This window comes from Ceratotherium simum, chromosome 1 (genome assembly GCF_057802395.1).
Source record: "Ceratotherium simum simum isolate JZ-2026a chromosome 1, ASM5780239v1, whole genome shotgun sequence".
NCBI classification, from domain to species: domain Eukaryota; kingdom Metazoa; phylum Chordata; class Mammalia; order Perissodactyla; family Rhinocerotidae; genus Ceratotherium; species Ceratotherium simum.
Window position 1 is genome coordinate 25,389,593 of NC_141900.1, and position 22,936 is coordinate 25,412,528.

Sequence of the window (22,936 nt, forward strand, 5' to 3'; positions counted from 1 at the left end):
ACTAAGGAAAATTCAATCTAAATCAACCACATTATACAACTGTACCGAAAGCTTAACTTAAACCAAACCACCCTGGCAATGCATGACACTTGTTGCCTCATTAATTGAGGCAAACAAAAAAGGACCAAATTATTATTGGAACCATATAGCAGAAAAAATACTAAAAAGTTTACCAAATAGATATTCACATTTCAAGGACTCACCTGCAGAAGTTACTAAAAAAATGTTTGTTGGATAAATAACACTTAATATTCACTATTATGTTTCCTTTATATTTAATCAAGAAAGGAAAATTTGAATCTGTCTCTATACTACAACAACACATGGTAATATGGAGAAAAGCAAATTGATTATTAATGGTGATTATTTGAATTCCCATGTTTCATAAGCACAGCAAATATTTAAGGGGCAAAACAGGTTTTAACAGGAAAAGGATTAAGGGTTTTATTTTCCTCAGCTGAAGCACAAAATAACTGAGATTTTTCGTTAACTTGCACTTCATCTGGCTCAGGTGTCAGGGATCTAAATTTATCTTGTGTTAGGCATGCGTCAGAAGTGCTGGAAGGCTCAGGATGTCAATGGCTTTCAGATGTCAGGATAACCTTAGAGACACATGAATGGTGGAGACCCTGTGCCTCACTTCTGAGTTCTCAGCTGCTGTGCTGTGGAAATCATGTGTTTATTTTCTGTCTCTTTCTACAAGTCTCTCTGAAGCCAGTCTCAAGATCCTACATCTGGGCAAGCAAGCTCCTCCAAAAGTTGGTGAGCAAAATTATTTTTGTTTAGGATTGTGGCCATAAATTTCTTTGTAGTTGATAGGTTATCATCTAGTAAATAATAATTACTATTATTTTTAACTCTTTAAGAAAAGTACTGTCTGCTGTAATAATTTAGTCTATGATGTTTCTTTTAACAGATTTATAATTTTTCAACTAAATGAATGAAGAAATGGACTTTTAACATTTAAATTTTTACATTTCCACTAGTCTTTAGATTGAGCCTATGAAATTTACATCGACACATTTTCATGCCTTTTATTTAGAAAGTATCAGAAAACTTAAACATCTAATTATTTCAAAAAATATAATTTCAGTAGAAATTTTTATTCCTTCAGATTCTCTAAATTGATCTGGAATGTCTTAATCTAGACTGAGTTCTGATTTTATTTAAATTTCTGTTTACCTTCTTATAGGCTTTTAAAAATATTACTCTTTTGAAAAGGAGACTAAAAATCTGACCAATTTGATTTTTCTCTTCCAAATTGGAAAAACAATTTTTTAACAAGACTAGAAGTTTAATTATCTTTGTTCATGGGACTCTGAAAATGTTTTTTGGTGTATTGTCAAGGCTGACAAGTATATTTAAGAAACAATTTTAAAGACCCCATCCTCTTAACAAGCTGACTCCTATAAGGAAAGAAGAAAATAAATCTTTCCATATATAAACTTATTGATAATTAGTGATCATAGAAATTGTCTTGACTGTGGGCCCAGATATCCTATTTTGGGGCAAGGGGGTTTTGTTACATAGCCGACTTTTTGTTACATGGCATGTTTGATAATACCGCTGAATAAGAACAGGAATCACTGCAAAGACTGTAGTCCTTTCTGCATTCTACTTATGCAGAAAGAAAACTTAAGGATCTACTTATTCAGAGACAAAACTTGATGCTGATATAGAAAAAGCAGCTCCCTCTGACACTCCAGCTGTTCTACAAAGCCTGGGAATGAATCAGATAGGCTTCTTTACCTTTAAAGAAGATCACTTCCTTCTATTCTTTGGAGAAAGACTGCTTGGAGCTGTGCTGAATTCTGGGGAAAGCATTCTAGGCTGATTCTTAACAAAAGCATTAACTTCTTCCCTTCCTGTGAGAGAACTCGGACATCAGGTGGGATCTGGATCAGATGAAGAGAAACAGGTGGCCTGTCTTGTTCTCAGGTGTCCCTGACTAAATAATGAAAGTGGGATTTGTGGGGCAATATATGAGACTCCTGTAATCCTGACAAGGGGAAAGGAGAAATATTTTCAAATGATATAGAACACAAACACTAATTATTTGGAATTGGATCCTTTTGTAAAGGACAATGACAACTTTGCAATTAAGTATTCTGAGAGTTTAAGAAAGAAAGCAAACACCTCAGGATAACAAAACAATTTTCACCTGGGAAAAAAGGTAATCTGAACTCAGAGGAATCAGTTAGGCAAAAAAAAGAAGGGGGAAAAAAGCCTGTAAAGTGCTAACAAATCAGTAGCTAAGACCATATAAGACTGCAGAGTGGGCCAATTAAATGGAAGAATATGTTTTTCTTAGAGTGAAGAAATACATAATAATATATTGCTGTTGATGTGACTATGGCTAATTTTGCTTTTGGCACGAATTGCTGATTAAGATTACTAATTAAGGAATTTAATCTAATCTTAGTATTTATAAATTAAGCTTCACAGTTAAATTCTTTGAAAACAATTCACAAAATTTTGAAATTAAAAAAGGCTTTAAAATGAATGAAAAGGGAAAATGTTTTTTATTGGTCAGTTGTTTATATGTTTTTGATTGTTTTTTGGATGAAAATTCTAAAGTGTGTCACTACTTTCCTACAATCTAAAAGGAGTGATCTGGAATGAGTAGGGGGAGTGACTCCTAAATAATGCCTAATCCAAAGTCATTTTCCCCATCACAGTGAATTGTTCACCAGGAAAAGAAATTGGTCTAAAGCTAGTGTAAGTGCACAGAGAATATAAAAAAGTATAGATTAGTAAATAGTTTAACTGTTTGGTGTGTTGTATGTCGAAGTACAGAAATTGGCTAAGCCACTGGAAACTCTTTTCTTTTACAAAGGGCGATTAGTATGCCATTGATTCCACAAGGAGCTCTCTAGCCAGTCTTTATGGAGAAGGGTAAGGTAAATTCTGCTTTGTGTAAAGTAAATTTAGCTGTGTGGAGGATAAAGAACACGTTTCAATAGGTGCTTAGTGGTAGACTGTTAAATAGTTGAAGATGTTTTGAAATATAGCCAGAGACCTTTGTCACAAAAACACTGTCATCTGAAGGAGGAAATGACAGAAAATTGGCAAGCATTATGGAGGGGACATAGCAGACAGCTTGGCTACACTCACCAGGGTTCCAGAATGTGCTCAAATAGAAAAGCATTGTTCACCCTTCAGTGCTTGGGAAGTTGAAACGTGGAAAAAGGACAGTTTCTTTATTTTATTAAAAAAACTATTAGTTTCATCTCATAATTAATGTTGTTTTTTCTCATTAAATCTTTCAAATATAAATCTTACACTTCTATTTTAATTTTTAGGAAATCAAATAGGATTTTAGTAGTCACGTCATGGTTAAAAATTAGGAACACAGTCCAATCGAAATTCATTTGGAGGCTCATTTTGTTCTATTCAGGATCTTTATTATTATTCTGTTTGAAATGTAACAGATGCCATTGTAAGGTGTCTTTATTCTAGGAATTTTAAAAATGAAGCAATAAAAGTTAGTTTAGTCAGTACAGCGATCTCATAGCATGGACTCTAAACACAATATCTTTTTAGGAAAGGTATCAACTTTTAGTAAGTAAGCAGGATCTTTTCAACAAGTATTCCCACTTCGAGACTAAACCCGAAAATAGCCAGAACGTATTTTGGTTGAATACATGATGGAGTCATTACCTTTCAGATTCACTTATTCATTGACACATTTGTTGAAAAATATTTACGAGCACTTACTGTGTCAGACACTGTTGTAGGCTCTAGAGACCATTATTAGAAACTGTATTGTGCTGGATGTTTATAAAGATCCAGGATCTTTTTTCAGGTGGCTGTTCTAAATTTTGTTTATATGGAATGAAACCTTTTGATTAAAGTTAAAAAAATAAATCGCTTAGTAAATGAGGAAGACATTGGTCGAATTTTGTGGACACTTTCTCCACCACTGAGATGTGGGGCCGCTGATTCGCAAGTCGCAAAATAATTTTCAGACACAAGCCGCTCGTTGGTTTGTGCACCTTTATTCTGTGTTCAGCATGGGGACAGGACCCGTGGGCAGTAGAGAGCTACTGCGTGGAAGTGCCTGTGTGGGGCCCTTATATATCAGTTTAGCTACTTTCAGTATTCTATAGAAATGTCAAAGGAAAAAGTATTAGGTGGTCTGGTTAGCCTCAAAGATTAGGGCATGGGGGTAGATGAATGAGATATGCCATTGCATTCCAAGTAAAGTCATGGATTACCTCCTGAGGTAAATTCCTTTGCTCCTAGCCAGAGGCGATTGAGTAATGCAAGACTGAGTGAAGTCTCCTGGAAAGAATTGGAAATTGTAAAACTAGTCATAAACAAAGTTTCCACCATGTCAACTGCACACAGACAGACCCGTTAATGAACCATCAATCTCCCGAAGAAAATAACCCAAACAAGGGACTTAACGTTACCTTCACAGGAGCAGAAGGAAGAGTCTGGGCAGGGTTCCTTTCCTTGCCCACTCTTAGCACCTTGCCATTGCCTTTTCAAATGCATAATTTACTCTGAAAATTCTAAGTTACTAACATACGACACATGGAAACCTTCCAGAATAAAATAATGTAACTGCAGTGTGCACTCTAAGACTTAGGTTTGATAGCTTCCTGAATTTATTTCCTGTTGAACTGTTTTGTCTGAAATGGCAAAAAAATTTTAAAAAAAAATCACTAATCTAAATTTTAGCTTGGTCTCTTGCGGGGAAGACCTCAAGTTTCTATGAGCCCCATCCTTTTAAGTGCTGCTTGGTCAACAGTTATATCTCAGCAGATGCAGACAGGCAATGGCAATGTGGGACGACATGGGCTGTGATAAGGGGGAGGTACAGTGATAAGGGCTCTGCTCACAGACCTTGGCTATTGCATTGAGTCTGCACTTCCCACTGGGCTATAAGCTCCATGAAGGCAGGGGTCATCTGTAACTTAGTATCAGTGATGTCCTTTGCCTGACACACAGTTAGCACTCCATAGATAGATTTTATGCTTTATTCAAAAATATTATGTCTAAATCTTTTCTAACCCAAAATGTTCACCTTCCACTAAGGACTATGATTAGCATTTTAAGAAGTTTTAATCATTTAAACAATTAAAAATTCTCTTTGTTCAATTAGTTTAATTGTTATGCTTAGTACTCTTTTCTAAATATTCAAATTGACATAAATCTCTACCATAAAGCTACACATATAGATCCGTGCAGTTTTTTGTGTGAGAAATCCTCAGGTAGGTAGTTTCATGGAATGTTACCACCCAGCACCCCCCCTGCTTTTCCCAGCATGTTTGAGTTTGTGTGTCTGTGTGTGTTGTCATATAGGGCAGATCATCTATTAAAAAATCAATTATGGAATTTAGTAAAGAAATATTCTATAATTCACCTTACACTAAGTAAACTCACAGATGCTAATATTTTCTCAGTTGAGTCCACAAAGCTCATTCGTTTCACCTAATACCACTGAAGTCTTAATCCTTTTCCCCAATCTGCGTGCAAAGTTTAGATATGTTGGCTTCTGTGTTCATCCTCTTGAGATGTCTTCACTATTATGTATACAAGTTTTGGAAAAAGCTGGAAAAAAACTCTTAGCTCAGTCAGTTTCGCTCTGGGTCCAATGGTCATCCTCAAGGTCTGCTAACCTTGCCTCCAGGTAGATTGTGATTTCTCCGCTTCTCACTTGATGGGAAACCAGGGCATGGACAGTAGTTTCTCTTCGCCAGCCTAGTCACACATCCCCAGAACCCTCTCTGGGGTGGAGGCGGTGGCCAGCTGGTGGGAGAGGTGCAGTCATCTTCTGTTTTCTTCCTCAACCCCTTGCTCAGAGTTCCACCATGACCTCACTCAGAGCCTCTTGCAAGTTTCTTCACTTTCAGTCTTTCAAACCTCGGTGTATCGCAACCCTATCCTGCAGTCCTATTAACAGTAGTTCAGTAAAACTCTGTATTTTACCATAGAAAGTCAGGAAAAGCAGGATCAGGGAAGGCAAACAGTAAATCCTAGTATTAAGAGACAAACAGAAAGAAAGCTTACTATAACTCTTCCCCTTATCTTCTCTAGCCCATTAATATTCGTCTTGAGTGTTGAAGATGCCGTCTTGTTTTCTGAGATCTCCCATGTAGAACTTCTGTACATAGCAACAGCAAGGGCATTTCTAAAGCTGAAATCCCATACAATCAATAAAAGCAATTGAAACCATCTGAATGGCCTTTGTGAAAAGAAAACTACTTAATAATTATCTACCATGGCAAAGCAACAGCTATGAAGCTTGGCTTTTTCCCTGAGGTTTAAGGCTGAAAGTCGACTTTGAGCAGCTCTCTGAATGTTCGCATTTGTTCACAGCAAGAGCTGCAAACATTAGAAGTGGCAATAGTTCTAGCACACTCTTAAACCAAGACCCACTGATTTTTACATGCGAGGACTCTGAGGCCCATGAAATTGTGAGCTTTTATAGCCTCGCCTCACCTCGCCATTGAACTGTCAGTCTCATTTCCCTTTCTGCAGTTTTTCTAGGCTCCTCCTCTCCATCAACACTTACAGAGTGATCTTATCTATTTTATGGTTTCACCCATAATCTGCATGTTGAAGAGATCCAAGTCTACATTTAATAGCCCCAATCTCTTCCCTGAGCTTCAGACTCATATATCTACGTGCCTTCTGATCAAGTTCTAGATGTGGATGCTCTACCTCTTGAGTTGAAAGTATCTAACCTCTTTTGTCATTGTGTTCTGCATCATCATGTGCATTTTATGTTCAAAATTAAATTGTAAACAACCCAAGATAGATGTCTCTTACTATGCTTGAATCTATCCCAGTGTTCAGCAGAATGTATGCATATACACATACTCCACAAATACTATTTAAACAAATGGATGGGTTAAGTGATAATAACTAATTATAACCTACCGGTGCCTGCACGGCACTCGGATAATCATTATGCGAAATGCCTAGTATTTAATGAGAGGCATTGCAAATTTTTGGTTGAGGCACACTCTCTGCAGCCAGATTGAAAAGGTTGGAAACTTGGACCTGCCACTTCCCAGCTCTGTGACCTCGAGCAAGTTAGTAAACTTCTCTGTGCCTCTGCTTCCTCATCTGTAAAACAGGGATAATAAAAGCACCTACCTCATAGGTCACTTGCTCAAAATAAGAGAATTACTATATGTAAAATACTTACACAAGTGCCTTGCACGTGACAAATGCTGGAGATGGGTTGGCTTAACTATTACTTAATTCTTACAATAATTTTAAAATGGGTAATGTTATCCTCATTTTTAGAATGAGTAAACAGACTCAGAGAGATTGAGAAAGTGGCCCAGGATCTTGCAGCTAGCGAGCGGAAGTACCCGATAGAACTAATCTCATCCCACCCCTAATCTAGTCCTATTATTTCCCCTCCATTCTTGTCTTTCAACTTCTTACTCGAGCCTGAAACCTAGGACTCATTCTTGACTTTTTCCCCCTCTACCTAGCTAATTACTCACCAAGGTTTAGCTATTCATGCTACCTGTTAAATATCTCCCTATCTCTATTAAATATTTCTGGAATCTTCCCCAACTTCTTCCTCCCCAGCCACTGCCTTAATTCAGACCAGGTAATTTCCTGCCTAGATTATTTCAAAAGACTTCTTTTGGTCTTCCCTCCCATCTATTCTCCAAGTTGTGCCAGAGCCATTTTCCTAAACCCAAATTTTATCATGCGCTCCTCCCCTAAAATCCTTGAGTAGCTCTATACTGCTTTCAAGATAAATTCCTGAGAGAATGGATTCCTAGGTATTCAAGCACAAACCTCAGTTTGGTATATTTTGTGTTATATTAGGGCTTCATGATGTCATTTGTGCCCACCTCTCCAGTGTCCTGTTTTGTTTTTCCAAAACTCATACATTATACCAAAGCCTGACCAAACTATCTATATTTCCCCACTTGTATGTTTTCTTATGGATCTCTATTTTGGCGGAATGCCTTGGGACCATTTTCCCTCTCCCACCTTCTTCACCTGGCCTCATATTCCGTAACTCTCAAGGAAGGTGTCACTTCCTCCACCAACTGTCCTTCGACACCCTTCCCTAACCCACCATTCCATCTCCCACCTGGGTGTGGGTGTCACAACGTGTTATAACTGTCTGTTTACCAGTCTATCTCCCTGGCCATGCTGTGAGCTACTTGAGGGGAAATATCAGGTTTTTGTTTTGTTGCTTCTCCATTTTATCCCAATTAAAAGTCTAGGCTAAGAATACTTAAGGAATGTATTTTATTTTACTCTTTCAGGGGCTACAGATTAATGAAACATTTGCCAGTGTCATTGGGGGAATAAAACCATAAATAAATGAAAAACAAAGTTAAGGATTCAAATTGTGATAGGAAAGTAATTTCAAAAGAAATCTGAGACTATTGGTGGTAAACATGATGCAGTCTATACAGAAACATATATAGTAATGTACACCTGAAATTACACGCTTATAAACCAATATGACCTCAATAAAATAATTTTTTAAAAAAGTAATCTGAAAATTTCAAGAATGAGAAAGAGTTTAGTGAAATGATCCAGTGTTAGAACCAGTAAAAAAAACTTGCAAAAAGACTGGAGCATTAATTTGCGTATTTTCTGGGTTGTGACCTGGTGGTGAAGGGAGACACATCAGAACTTGGTTCAGGTTGCAGGCGTGACCACCCAGCAGGTGCCTGCTATGTAGGCGAAGGGTTGAGGGCAGGATAAGATTAGGGAAGGACATGCACTACGATGGATAAGCCAAGCCCCGAGTCTGCTCTGGTTTGAAATCCTTCCTTCCTTTTGGAAAACAAGGACAGTGAGTGAGAGGTGTGGAGAGTGACAGGTACTATCTTATAGCACGCGGCTCAGTTTTAACAGCTGTTTAAATCAAAGATTTAGCACAGTGGTTCTCAAAAGTGGGTGTACATGAAGATAACCCAAAATGCCTAACTCAGTACTCATAATGCCTGCTGTTGAGAAATTCACTGCTATCGTATTGTTGTAACTATCTTCAGCAGCAGCAGCATCATCACTCTTATTGTTTTCCTAGTCTACATTCTTACCCTGTAATTCTCACCTCACTGATTACCTAAAATTTTATTCCCTTCTAAACACAAACTTTGTCTTAATCCCTTCTAAGAAGTTACTTAGAATTCACCTACTATTACCTCGATAGCCCTTAACTGGGAGGGTCATTGGTTCCCTAACTATATTATGCTATTCTTATGTCCTCTTTTGTAGATATAAGAAGAGTATATCTTCAGTGTAGTGGCTGAGACTTCCCCTTAGTGAGGTTTTGGAGACACAGACTTAAAATTCTCCTCTAGCTTCTTTTGAAGCAGGATTATAAAGCTCGTCGGTGTTTCATGGTCCTTCAGCTGGGGATGTGCCCCTGCCTGCACCCCGGCTTGTGTCCCTCACTTTGGCATGTTCTTTTATTCCATATTTGACACAGCTGCTCTAACCTCAAAATCTTTTTCCAGTGTCATTTTGCATACCCATAATAATCTCTCCTGTTCCTCATCACTATGGCATCTTCTAAGTTTTCTTCTTTGAAGTTACATTTAGTCTTCTCCAAAATTCTGGGGGATTGTGTTACCAAATATGTCAGAGCATCCTGGTGACACTGGTATGAGGAGCCAGGCTTTTTAGATGCCTTCTTACTGTCACTGCCCTTCAGCCAAAGACCACCAGGAACACACCTGTAGTTAAACAAGGTGAGTTCACTACTCATTGCAGAGGGAGAGGTGTACCACAGGGAACTGAGGGTGACTCAGTTACAAGGTGTTAGAAAGAATCTCTTATAGAATCTGGACTTTGGGTGATTGGAAGAAGGTCTAAGGAAGCAGAGCTCTGCTCTGAATTAGATGTTGTTGGGAAGCAGGGAAATTTTATGACTGAGTGTCTTAATAAATCTTATCTAGGAAGAGAGAAGACAAGACTGGCTAAGGCTGCAATTGGTAAAGCAGCCCTGTGACTCATATCCACTGGGAAAGGGGAATGTGTGGTATCTGTGGCTCAGACAATGTTCCTAATTGGTTTATATTCAGACACAATTACAGAGCATCTTGTTTTTGTCTTGATCCATCATGATCACAGAGTGGCCTTGTCTAAAGTTTATGTTCTGTGAGATTGTTTACGTTCAACAAGAGCACACCAAGGCCAGGCTGTGAGTGCCAGCCAGTGTCCAGAAACAACAAGACCTAACAGATAGCCCCGGGCCAGCTCCTGGATTTCAGGGGCTCTTTTCTCTTTCTCATGACAAATTTCTTTGTTACCTCAGTAATTAAACCTACTTCTGTGAAATCCACTTTTCACTACTTTGGTGATAAGATTTTAATAAAGTTCCTTTGTAATTTCCTCCTTATGCCCTATGGTATGCTCAACAGATTGGGTATTTTAATACAAAATTTTATTCCTCTTATGCTAGCAAGAAGAGATCAATTTGTGTATAATAACTATAATGTGCACATATTGTTTAGGGAATTAATTAGTTTCTTTGTACTTATACCATAAAAACTAATTTGTTATGTAAATAAAAATATATACCATTGGCAGATATGGAATAAATGGAATGAAATTTTAATTTTACTTAGTGAAAGTTACTTGTGAAGAAATTAAGGGGTCTTTCCACTTACTACATAGATAAAAAGCTTAATGATCAGAGATTGTAGAATCTTGGAGATGGGAATTATTGTAAGTTAACATATTTCTGGAAACATCCATCTCAATTGAAATTATATAAATGCAGTTAAAATACATATATGCCAGGGGCCAGCCTGATGGTGTAGTGGTTAAGTTCGCTTGCTCCGTTTCAGCAGCCCGCGGTTCGAGGTTCCATCCTGGGCACGGATTTACATACCGCTCATCAAGCCATGCTGTGGCAGCATCCCACATGCAAAATGGAGGAAGATGGGCACAGATTTTAGCTCAGGGCTAATCTTCCTCACCAAAAAGAAGAAGATTGGCAGTGGATGTTAGTTCAGGTCCAATCTCCCTCACCAAAAAAAAAAAAAAATATATATATATATATATATATACACACGCACACACACACACATAAACTTTCTACTTAGATATTCTAGACACTTCCTAAAATAAATGGGATAATCTTATTTTCCCTTTTACAGAATCTACTATCATTATTTAAGTTTTGCTTAAAGAAAAGAACATCTAGTAAGTAATTCAAGTTCATGACTGAATAAGATTCAATATTTCAGTAATGTATGGATTTAAAATGAGCAGAAACATTTACAAATGTCCTCTGCCTTTAATTTGCTTTGTAACTTGTTATAAGTCTGTCAAGGAAGTGTTGTAGGGTTGGGTCTCGGGGTGGAGATAGGGAAGTGAGATAAGGCTATAAATGAAGCTTGATTCCGTAAGTCATACATGGAAAAAAGGTCTTTCCATAATATAATATTCAAGATGTTTGGAATATTGTTAAATATACCAGTTTCTTTGACTTATAGAATATGCTTTTTAAACATGAGATGCATAATAAATTCAAGCTTTCAGTCTTATATGTAAGATTAAGTTTCTCCATCTTGGAAAATCTGTTTTTTTTTTTTGATTGGTCTTAAAATATGATAAAGGCAATGCAAAAGAAATAGTGATTTGTTTTTCACCTCTGCTTTATCACATTATCTTGTTAATAAAGAAAAGCTATTTTAGTTGAACTTTATAGAGTTTGCCTTAAGTTACCCTTGAAGATATGATCAAAGATGCTCATTTTTCACTTTTTTCTTAAGGTTTACCCTTTAGCATAATTCTATTTCATCTTTCCTTTCCATCTTGTAAGTTTCCAGAGGTTTCATCTTGTAAAGTTTCATCTTGTAACTTTCCAGAGGTACAAGAAAGATGTAACTCTCTTTTATGTGAGCCAGAGATAATAATTACTGAACAGGAAACTGAAATTGAGATGTTAAAATTCCAGTTAAGCAGTTTAACTTTTAATCAAATAACAAGGTTTAAATTTTGTGTGTGTGTGTGAGGAAGACTGGCTCTGAGCTAACATCCATTGCCAATCCTCCTCTTTTTGCTGAGGAAGATTAGCTCTGAGCTAAAATCTGTGCCCATCTTCCTCTATTTTGTATATGGGATGTTGCCACAGCATGGCTTGATGAGTGGTGCATGAGTCCATGCCCGGGATCTAAACCTCCGAACCCTGGGCCGCCAAAGCAGAGGTCACAAACTTGACCGCTATGCCACCGAGCTCGCCCCTAACAAGGTTTCAATCTTTTTAAAGATTGCAGGATGTCTATCATGGACCTCCGGTATGTGGGTTAAGCGAGCCAATGGCAGCACTTCGGAACCGTTAATCTGAATGGTTCAATAGGTAAATTACAGCAGGATCCTGATGACTGATTTAATTCCTTGTTAACAATAATAAAAGGGGAATAATACCAACACGTATAAAAATATCCATCAGTTGCTTGGGAAATTAAGATAGTACTCTTGGGGTCCAGTCTTCTCTATTTTATGTAGGGTCAAATTTGCATAATGTACTTTTGGACACGTATATTCTTTAATCTTACTGTCTGGAAGTTTGCACAGATATTACTGCTTTTTGTACTGGTGAAAGGAATATTCTGTGTGGCCACTTTAGCAGCAGGTACCTATGTGAAGTGGGAATAAAAGAGGATTAGGATCAATCAGGTTTCTTACCTGACATATTCCTGCACGTGGTGTGTTTCCACAAACTTTTTACACAGCATAGATATTCTTAAAATAGTTGTTGTAGTACTTACACTAGAATAAAATGGCAGCTTCTCTTTTTTCCTTACATCTAGTCCTTGTTTCTCCAGAGCATATCAGCCTTAAGGGAAAGAGTGGTGATTGTTTTTAATTGCAAAACTACCCAGATTATTTCTTGGAGAGTCTCCTTGTTTTCCACTGGCTTTAGGCTCAAATTTTCTTTCTCTTTTTATCCTATACTTCTTTAAATTGTCATAATGTATTTACATTTTATATACCCACTGGCCAAACAAGATAACTTATAAACAGGTTCACCAAAAAGCAGGCTCATATAATCATTTTATTCATTGCTTCTTCCTGACAAGGTCCTCCTTTAACTGAGTCTGGTTTCTGACTCTAGACTAAGTAAATCAAATGATCAGTGTCTCCTGTTTATTGGTCCCCGGCCTTTCACAGCAGAACCCTCCGTCTCTTGACCTTTCTTCCCCACCCTTATCCCCTACATCTATCCTCCCAACTCCCATGATGCTGAAGTGCTGCCCTGATTCTGCACTTCCTTGGGATCCAAACCCCAGTCTGCAATGTGAAGTGGGGAAAATGAGACATTAGGAGATTAAATACTTCCTAATATCATCTGAAGTCTGTGAGTGCCATTGTTATCTGTTCTGCTATTTGTTGGCTTGATAGTATAGTCACTTCAATCAGAGCCAGTATAAAAGAAGTGCTAAGTGTCTCAGTTCCTTGGCCCTTGGTGTTTCGTCTCTGCTTTTGTTGGGACAGTTGCTTCAGTTCTTATCCAGCCTTCCTCACTTCTCCTCTTTCTACCCCTGCTGTTATGCTCCAGAGTGCCATCAAAAAAGCAGAAGTCTTTCTGCCACTTCTGATAACAGCTCTTAGGGCTGGCTTCTCCTTGCCACGGCTGCCACCATGCACTGCAAGTACCCCCCTCACCCAAACTCTGTCTAGAGTGAGTCCACTTCTCTTCATTAGACTGAGTACAAGTTTTAGTTTAGAGCCTTGTGTCTGTTTAGCATTATTTTATTAGTCTTGTATGTGGACTGTCATTCCAATTTACTGCTTTTAATATGACCTTTTAAAGGTGAAAACCCTTATCCTGTCACTTTACCTACTTACAGTTACTTAATGGTTCTACTCTGCTTACAGAATAAAGTTCAAGCTTCTTAGAATATCATGCAAGGGACTTGAAAATCTGGTCTCCACCCATTTGCCTCACTGTTTTCCTACTTTGCTAAGAGCAATTTTTGTGGTTTTCCAAATATACCATTCCTTCTCACCTCTGAAAATATGCACACTTTTCTTTCTGCTTATACTGAAATTTCTCCTTCTTGTGTGATTAGAAAATGTCTATTTATTCACTGAAGCTCTTCCATTATTTTCTAGTCCATCTCATCTCAACAAAACCACAATCTATTAAAAACTGTATTTTATTCATTGTTGTATGCCTGTGCCAAGCTCAAAGTCTGGATATCGTCAATGGTCAGGAAGTGTTTAAATGAATAAATGAGTTCCTGAACACCTTTCCTCCCTTTTAACCCAATGTTTGGAATTGTTTTTACTTCTAGTCTTTATAATTTCTCCCAAAAAGGCAAAGTTTCATGAAAACTCTTCAGTTTTCCCTGATAGTAGTTCCCAAGTGTAAAAATTTTAGGCTATATGGCATTGGATAAATTTAAATTCAAGTGCTACATATTACTTTTGTGACCTTAAATAAATTATGTAACCTCTCAGTGTCTCAGTTTTCCCCTCTGTAAAATGGGTGCAAAATTATATTATGGATAAGATGTTAAAAGCCAAAATGTATATGAACAATTTGGAATTCTGTTTCAACATCTGAAAAATAAATCATTTAGATAAATCATTCTTAATATCCCTTTCAGATTTTAGAATTAGGAGATATGAACTTGGTCCGTGTTCTCTTACTATCTATGATATTGAGAAGGTGACTTTTAATGTCGTATCTCCGCTTCCTAGCTAAAATGAGGAGGTTGTACCAAATAAACTACAAAAAATCTTCCAATCTAAGTTTACTTGATCATCTGTTATCTGAATCTATGCCTTATTTTCTTTCTTTTGTATATGTTATTACACTAAAGTTTCCCAAGTATGTTTTTAAAATTATTGACAAGTGAAGATAATTCAACAGGGGAAAGTATTCTAGATTTACAGGGTAGGTGACTGGGAGCTGGTAAGCAATTGGCTGTAATATCTTGGTCAAATTCCAAACAAAGAACTAAATTTTTGTGTGTTGATTTTCTCATGTACAGAATTATATTGCAACTGTTTGTAAAGACTTCAATAAAAATTTTAGACTAAACAGGAATGATGTCAGCAAAATGGCGGTTACAGAAATTTCTAGCACCCATCCCCTCCCAGAAACATTAATTTGACCAACTACCCATGCATGAAAATACCTTCACAAGAACTAAGGATTCTAGGTGAGGGATTTTAGTACCTGGGTGAAGCAGGTCCTATATTTTTGTAGAGATGTTGAAAATACGCAGTGGATGGCCTCAATCTTTTTGGTAAAGTAGAGAATAAAGCTGCATCCTGAGAAAGTAGGTTTACAGGGAAATTCTTAAGAAAATAAAGAGAACACAGCAGAACCAAGAGAGTGAAGGTAAGAGTCACAAGATGGAAAAAAAAGTAAAGGATTGGTAAGCAATTGTTGAGCACAGCTCAATTCAAATATAATTTTGTTTAAAAATGTATTTGATTATCAAATGTTTGTTACTGAAAAAAACAGTCAAAAAGTATTTTAAAACTTAAAGAAAAAATAAAGACAGTTGCCCTATTTTCCCCACCTTCTCCATCCCCCACGTTTCTTTCCAAGAGAAAACACTTTGTGTGATTTCTAGATAACATACCTACTGTGATATTCCTTGATTTAAAAAAAAAAAAATTGTTTTACACATTAGCCTTTGATTTTCTCCTGTGGAAGAGAAGGAGCTAGTTTTTATAGTACCACACTCCAAGTAGGTACTTCTCTTCTGGCAACCCAATTAATGTAGTGCATTTTTCATGTTACTTACTGCTTACACTATTATTATAAATCTTCTGAGCAGCAGAGCTCAGAAAAAGTATATAGTGAGTACTTTCTTTCTGGTACAATTTACTTTTTCTGGTGATGATGATTGCCTCCTTAAATCCTCTGTCCTGATCCAAAATTAAGTGGGTTTTTTTCCTGTGCCTGTGACAAATTTCTTACCCTGAAACTTCCTTTAACTTCTTCCTGGAAATTCCTTTTGTCTCTCAGTTACCAGATCAGCTATTTCCTCAATCCTCTGTCTTCTGCTTTCTTTGTTTACTCCCTTGTTTTGCTGGCGTTTATATTCTGCAACTTCCTTGACCTCCTTAAGAAAGGGTAAAAGAAAAGTAACACTTGGGACCTTGCATGTATTAACATGTCTTTATCCTCATTCTTGAAAATTTGTGTGCACATAGAATAACAGTTGGAATTCCTTTTCCCTCAGATTTTTGAAAAGATTGCTCATTTGACTTCTAAATTCCCAGTGTTGCTATCAAAGTCTGTTGTCTTTCTGATATGTATGTGACATTACTCCCAAGATCTTCTGTTTATTCTTGAGATGCTGCAACATTGTGAAGATAGGCAGGAAGGCCATGGCCTATGGCCACAATCCATTGTGCTGTAGATGCTGGCTTCTTATACTCTGGAGATTTGTGTCCTAGATTCCATTCTATCTTATTTCCCTGTTTTGTTTCTGGTTTTATTTTGTTTTCTCTGGCAATCCCATCATCTGGATGTTGGCTCTTTTCTACTGCTCTAACGTTGCTGTAATGGCTCCTCTGTGCGCCAGTGCTGCTACTCTGATGTCCCAGCTGCTCTGCTGACTGTGTTATTTCTCCAATCATTGTCTAAACTGTCCAGATTGCTACCTTTTATTTCTCTGCTTTTTATGCTTTCATCGTTTTCTGTTTCACTAGTTTCATGATGCAGTATCTTCTCTTAGTTGTCTGAAGACATTAATCACAAAAATATTTGGTGTTTTTTATTCCCTTTTCTTATATTCATCCTTATTGTTTGCTTATTTGTTTATAAATTTTGTCCTGCATGTCAGAGGTGTTCCTCAGATGTCTGGTGATTGTCCATTTATATCTAAAATTGTGGCCAATAAATACAGATCTCATTCTAGAGCTGCGTTGTCCAATATGGTAGCCACTAGCTATAGGTGACTACTGAGAACTTGAAATGTAGTTAGTCCAAATTAACATGTGCTACAAGAGTAAAATAAAGACCAGACTTCTAAGATTTGGTACCAAAAAAAGTAAAATATATTATTAATAATTTTATAATAATTGGAAGTATAGTATTTATGATACTAGGCTAAATAATATAGAATATTAAATTAACATTACTTATTTATTTATACTTTTAATGTGACTACTGGACATTTCAAAAATATGTATAACATGGGCTCATGTTCTACTTCTATTGGACAGTACTGCTGTAGAAGGATCTGATAAGGTCCTGGCCGTTTCATTGTCTTCCCCCACTGCCCCCAGCACCACTAAAAAGTGGTATCAAGTGTTTTTTCTTACACCAGTCCGTTCCCCCAGAAAGGAATCCTGTAATCTCTAGCTTGCTAGAGTTCTGGAAGTGGCAGTGGACAAGGAATGGGTATGTGGACTTCCACTTAAACTTATTTCAGCACAGATCTCCCCCATGCCCCTAGCTGGGCCTCCTGTTCTTATGTCCAGAGTTCTCCGCTCAGTGTTTGCAATGAGAGTACACCCCGCCTGTTGACAAGGTAGGAAGGAGAATAGGCAGGCTGTGCAGAGCATGTGGGGAGAAGATCTAGGGTTTAGGACTTTTAAAGATATTCAACCAAGTCAGACCCTGTTTTCCATGGCACCCCATGCTGCTAACCCGTGACCCTATCTGGGATGATTTGGCAGATTCTTTTTGCTTCTCATTGGCTTTCCGCTCTAGGCTTAGATGTTTAGAATCTGACACTTGAGGGTAATTATCATTAGTCCATTTGTTTTCTAAACATTGGCTTCTTTTCTGGCCTCTCTCATCTAAATCTTTAGGCTGAACACATCTGTTCATGTTTTTGTAAATTCTATTACTTTCTTTTCATGAGATTTCAGGTGCAAGTGAAAATGTATTCAATGAGCACGTTTAACCAGAGGTATTGGTCATGATTTTAAACCTTAAAATCATCTTGTCCTTCCCTTCTTCAATATTCTCTGCCAGACTATGCTCAGCCATTTAGGTCTCCTATGACCTGGTCTAGATACACTTCCCTCCAGCAGTGGACATGAACCTTCATGCCAAACCAGGCTTAGGTTGTTCACATGCCCTTTTTCAGCCACACCAATTACAGTGCTAGATGCTTTATGTGATTACCTAATTTTATTTGCCAAGAATCCCACTTCCTTCTACTTAAATATTCAACTACTCTTCTAGGGAGGACTAAGGATCTAAGAGTTCTGTGAACATATTCTTAGGACTTCAGTCTCCATTGTTCTCTCTCTTAGCTAAACTTCTATCATGTGTTAGTTTCCCACAATTTATAGTTTTTCCAATATGATAAAACGATATCGTGAGATATTAATCCACATAGTTTTGTCCCTCCCACCCTCTTCATTTTCTTTTCTGACTGAAAGATATGAAGCTGCCAATTGAGGAAAGACTTTTAGTGGAGACAAGGAACTGACGTTATGTTACCATTCAGTTTTGATAAAGATTTGGAAAGTAGTTATGGTCAACCTGAAACAGTTGTTCTCAATGCCATACCAAAATAGATAAAAGGACCATAAGCTTGGGTAGAAGTGGGAACACTTCGATGGGAATGAATCCCAGAAAGCCCCTGTGATCAGCCCTGCTGCAGACTCATTCCTGAAGGCAAGCTCTTCCTCCTCTTCGACCCCACAGGCAAGTGTGAGGATCTCAAAGCAGAGGTGTTGCTCAGGGAGAACAAGCCTGAGAAAACATTGCATCAATTGTGGCACCAGAGCAGTGGAGTATCATGGGCTGTGTGTGGTGTATAGGCAGCTATGTTTATAAGCAGCTTCATGGAGCCCCTTGGACCCTAACACTGTGCTCAAGGCCCTAGTACATTGTGTAATAAACTGAGAAAAAGAGCCATCATCCACAAAGAGCTCATGCCGAGGACAAGGGAAAGCCGTAGCCATGAGTTTAGAGGGCATGCTCTGTGTTGCCATCTCCTCCTCTGAATAGAAGACCTGCTGAGGAAAATGTAACTGACTTTTAAACCTGAAATGACTGAGAAATAACAAAACTGGAAAGTTGTTTAAAAGTGACTACATGAAATATGCTGGATTAGACAGAATGGAGGGTGGAGGTAAAAATGAAATTTAGAAAAATATACTCTCATTTTGCACGCCTGAGTTTGTGACTGTGAAACACGTTTCCATTTCAGTAATATACAGCTGTTCCCAAAGTTTCCAACTGTGACAGTTCTTTTCTGTAAAAACAAATGGAAAGCCCTTTCCAGGTTACCAGCATAGCTTTTCTTTGTTGCAGATTGGTTAATTTTATATTTCCCATTCTCTTTGTCACGATAGACAATTGTGTTTCCTGGAGTGATGGAAACTTGGACTTGATTTTTATTGTGACCTTGGATTTGATTTTGAAACCTTAACATGTAACATTTTCTCCCTTTAAAGAAATATACTCTTCTAGGTGATGAGAGATCTGTGGCATTTCTGTGGTCTTTATTTTGAGTTGATTGCATATACTCACACACACATGCAATTTGAGCAAAGAATTCTGTTATTAAGATGGTATGACGGCCCAATATTTTAAAATGGCTTCTTTGGAGAAAAGCTAGCATTTTGGGAACTGATAATTATTTCCTACTATTTATTATTTGACAAGTCCATAAATGTTACCCCGTATTTTGAGCTACTTTTACTGGAGTATTCTGTTACTTGCAGACAAACGCATGCCGGTCGATACAACCATAGTTCAGCACTCTTTGACCTTGTGCAAGTTACTCAGCCTCTCAGTCGTCTTGCCTTTCAGTACTTTGGTACTTTTGCCATTTGTAGTACTGGGAAAATAATAATATTTACCTCAAATGGTTGTTATGAAGATTAATTTCGATGATCCCTATAAAGTTCTTGGAACAGTGTGTAGCCTGTAGTAAGCATCCTCAGTCTTAGCCATTAGTATAACATGACACAATTTGGGTTTTTCAAAACATGTGGTTTCAAAACTGATGGTCTAGTGGTTCAAGTTTGCTTCTCTCACCACCTTGGCGGCCCAGGTTCCTTTCCTGGTCATGGAACCACACCACCCATCTGTCAGTTGCCATGCTGTGGTGGTGGCTCACATAGAAGAACTAGAACAACTTACCAGGAGGACATATAACCATGCACTGGGGGCTTTGGGGAGGAAAAAGAAGAAAAGAGGACTGGCAACAGATGTTAGCTCAGGGTGGTGCGGGGGTGGGGGGCGGAATGTGCTTCTGATAAGATTATCACTTCACAAATTAAATGCAAAGTGATATTACAAGGAATAAATATGGTGATGTGAGTATTTTGAAAGTCAATCAACACACAACAAAACTGTGTCACCTGCCCTCCAGTCAGATTCTGGAGACAAGCACAATGACTTTTAAAAGTACTCACCAGAAATAGCTTTGGATGTATTTAGCGTGAAGGAGGAAGGGGCACAAGATACCATTTGTGTGGTGTTTACAATGATATTTGAATAATTATTTGCCCAGTCATCTCATTCTAGGAGGTCGCCCATATATCCGAACATTTTTTCTTGGGTTTAAATGTTGAAACTCAGTGAAGTTCAGGGAACGAGGAATCTGGCTACTGCCCCCAGGGACTTTGGGTGTTACCTATTTGGCAGGGAGAGCAGGACTCTGCTGCTTATTACCTAATGCAGTTGAGCAACAGGGAAGAGGGAGAGACTCCAGGACTCTGCCTGACAGGCCAGAGCGAGGGTTACACGCGGAGAGAGTGCTATCCTCACGTCGCCTCTGCGTCTGGTCAGGTTAGTAGAGCCTGGAAATGAAGATGACAGAAATCATTATATTTGGGTGGTACCTGGGGAATGCATTTTAAAATGAGTGATCTGGGATTGTCAAAAGACTTTTAAAGTCAGAGGAATAAAGGAGATTAGAAGAAAATCAATACTTTTCTAAAAAGCCAACTTCCATAACACAGTGCTCCAATATAGGCTACCTATATTTTAAAATGATTTATGGTGAAAAATAGAACAAATAGAAGAAACAATAGAAGAACAAAAAACATTTTATTTAAAAATATTTTCCTCTGTGCTTTCAAATGGAAATAAACTTTCCCAGGCATTTAATTTCTTTAAATAAGAATGTATTACCTAAGTTTCCATCTTATTGTAAATTAGTATTTATATATATATATGAGCTCAGGTTTCTTGTTTCCTTAGGTCTGAATATGAATGTTTGCTTTCTCTTAGGTCTGAATATGAATGTTTGCTTTCTCTAACTGCATAGCATTCGCAGTAAGACGATATGCTTTATCCATAGTAAGAGAAATACAAATATACTAAGATTTTTTAAAAATTTACTTAATACAACAAATAAATCTGTAACTGTCATAAATACCCTTTGATATAGTCTGACTAGTTTTACGTTTAAAAATCATTAAAGTGCCTTCAAAGTTATATATATACCTTTACTTTTAGTCTTCACTATTTTCAAATTAAGTTCATATGTTTCTATAACAATCAACATATTTGCCTTCATTTTCTAAATTTAAAAGAATCTTTATCTATAACAGTGCCAAATAACAAAACAAAGATGCTTGTAAAATCCATCCAGTATGGTTTTCTTCTTTTTTCAGCATTAAGTAAAACTTTCGGCTTTGAAGCAGAATTTTTAGTTCTTACTTGTGCTTTTTTATGCAAGCAAAGTTATAACTTTTGGCAGTTTACTATGAATTGCTTTTGAATTCTAAAGTGAAACTACATTCTTTTCTCTAACAGTGTGTGAACACAGCAGGCACTCAATTAATTTGAAATGGATTTTCTCTAATCTTATCGATTTTGATGTTGCCAAGAGAACTTTTTATATTTTCTTCCTAGAAATCAGTGGCTTCTAGTACAAATTGCTATATCTTTCTAAAGATGAGAAATATCTTGCCTTTACCCCTTCACTGTCTGTATTGGGCAATACATGGTAATTTGTTTCTGACTCAGGCTTGAGGAAGGAGCTGGAATATCAGTTCCTCTGTGAAGCTTGTCATCGCTCATTCTTAACCCTTCTCCCTCTGCAGGTCCTCCACTGTGCCATAAACCTTCCATTATACTCCCTTTTGTTCTATTTTATAACAATTTTTCTATGTCTGTCTAAGCATCACTCCATGAAGATAGAGTTTTATTTATTTTATTTTCATAATCTCTAGACCCAGAAATATCTGATGCCAAGGAGGAATAGTTTATTAAATTAAATAATTGTGTGAATAAATTTGTTTTAACTATAATCTGTATATAAAAGTAATGAAAATAATTCCAAAGCATCAAAGTAGCATAGCAAAATGCATCTGCTGAGAGATTTCTGTTGAGGAAATGTAAGGATTTAGATATGGGCAAGAAAGTGCTTATACTTATCCATGTGTCCTTATGGCTTCCTACTAATCTTTGATATTACTTGTCACCTGGATGCACAAACTCAAGGTCACCTATTTCATACTAATGCAGGAAATCTCAGCATTTATTTAATTTTCCTTGTCAGTTATCTTCTGTGTAAAAATGTGGTTAATAATATCTAATTATAGAATTTTTTGTAGATTTAAATAATGACACATGGAAGCATTTAGCATGACACCTGATCCATGGTAATCTGTTAATAAATAATTGTCCTCTTCTATATCCCCTCTCAGAACTTTTCAAGTTGTCCCACATGAGGGGGCAGAAATAGAATATACTAAATAGAAATATTTTCTTTTTATATTTAATAATTTAATTTAAATAATTAAAAATTTAAAAAATATTTAAGAGAAAACTTGAAAAGTCAAAAGAGCACTGGAACCAGAATAGTTTTAAAAAATTAACTTTATTCTAGTAACAGGGTACAGTGTGTGGGAATCAAAAGGAGGTGTAAATTATTCCAATTATCCAGGAACTTAATATTAAATTGACTGGCATTGCTAAAGAAGAACAAAGAAGAATAGTGACATACACAAAAAATTAAAGCAATACTTTAGCAAATACCAGGCCAGAACCTGGGAGAAGACATGTGAAAGAGATAAAAAACAGAGAAAATGG

At 37.2% G+C, this 22,936-nt stretch overlaps 1 protein-coding gene across 3 annotated transcripts in view; it reads left to right on the forward strand.

Moving 5' to 3' along the window:
- Nucleotides 1-708: 708 nt before the first annotated feature.
- Nucleotides 709-22,936, forward strand: part of CD36 (CD36 molecule (CD36 blood group)) — an 83,649-nt gene continuing 61,421 nt past the window's right edge. The window contains exon 1 of one of the 3 annotated variants that reach the window (XM_087444203.1): nucleotides 709-762. The gene's annotated coding sequence lies outside the window, so the exon portion shown is untranslated. Of the gene's footprint in view, nucleotides 763-20,585; nucleotides 20,684-22,936 lie in introns of those variants that run through there. The other 2 variants (XM_087444110.1, XM_087444172.1) reach the window with 2 other exon arrangements.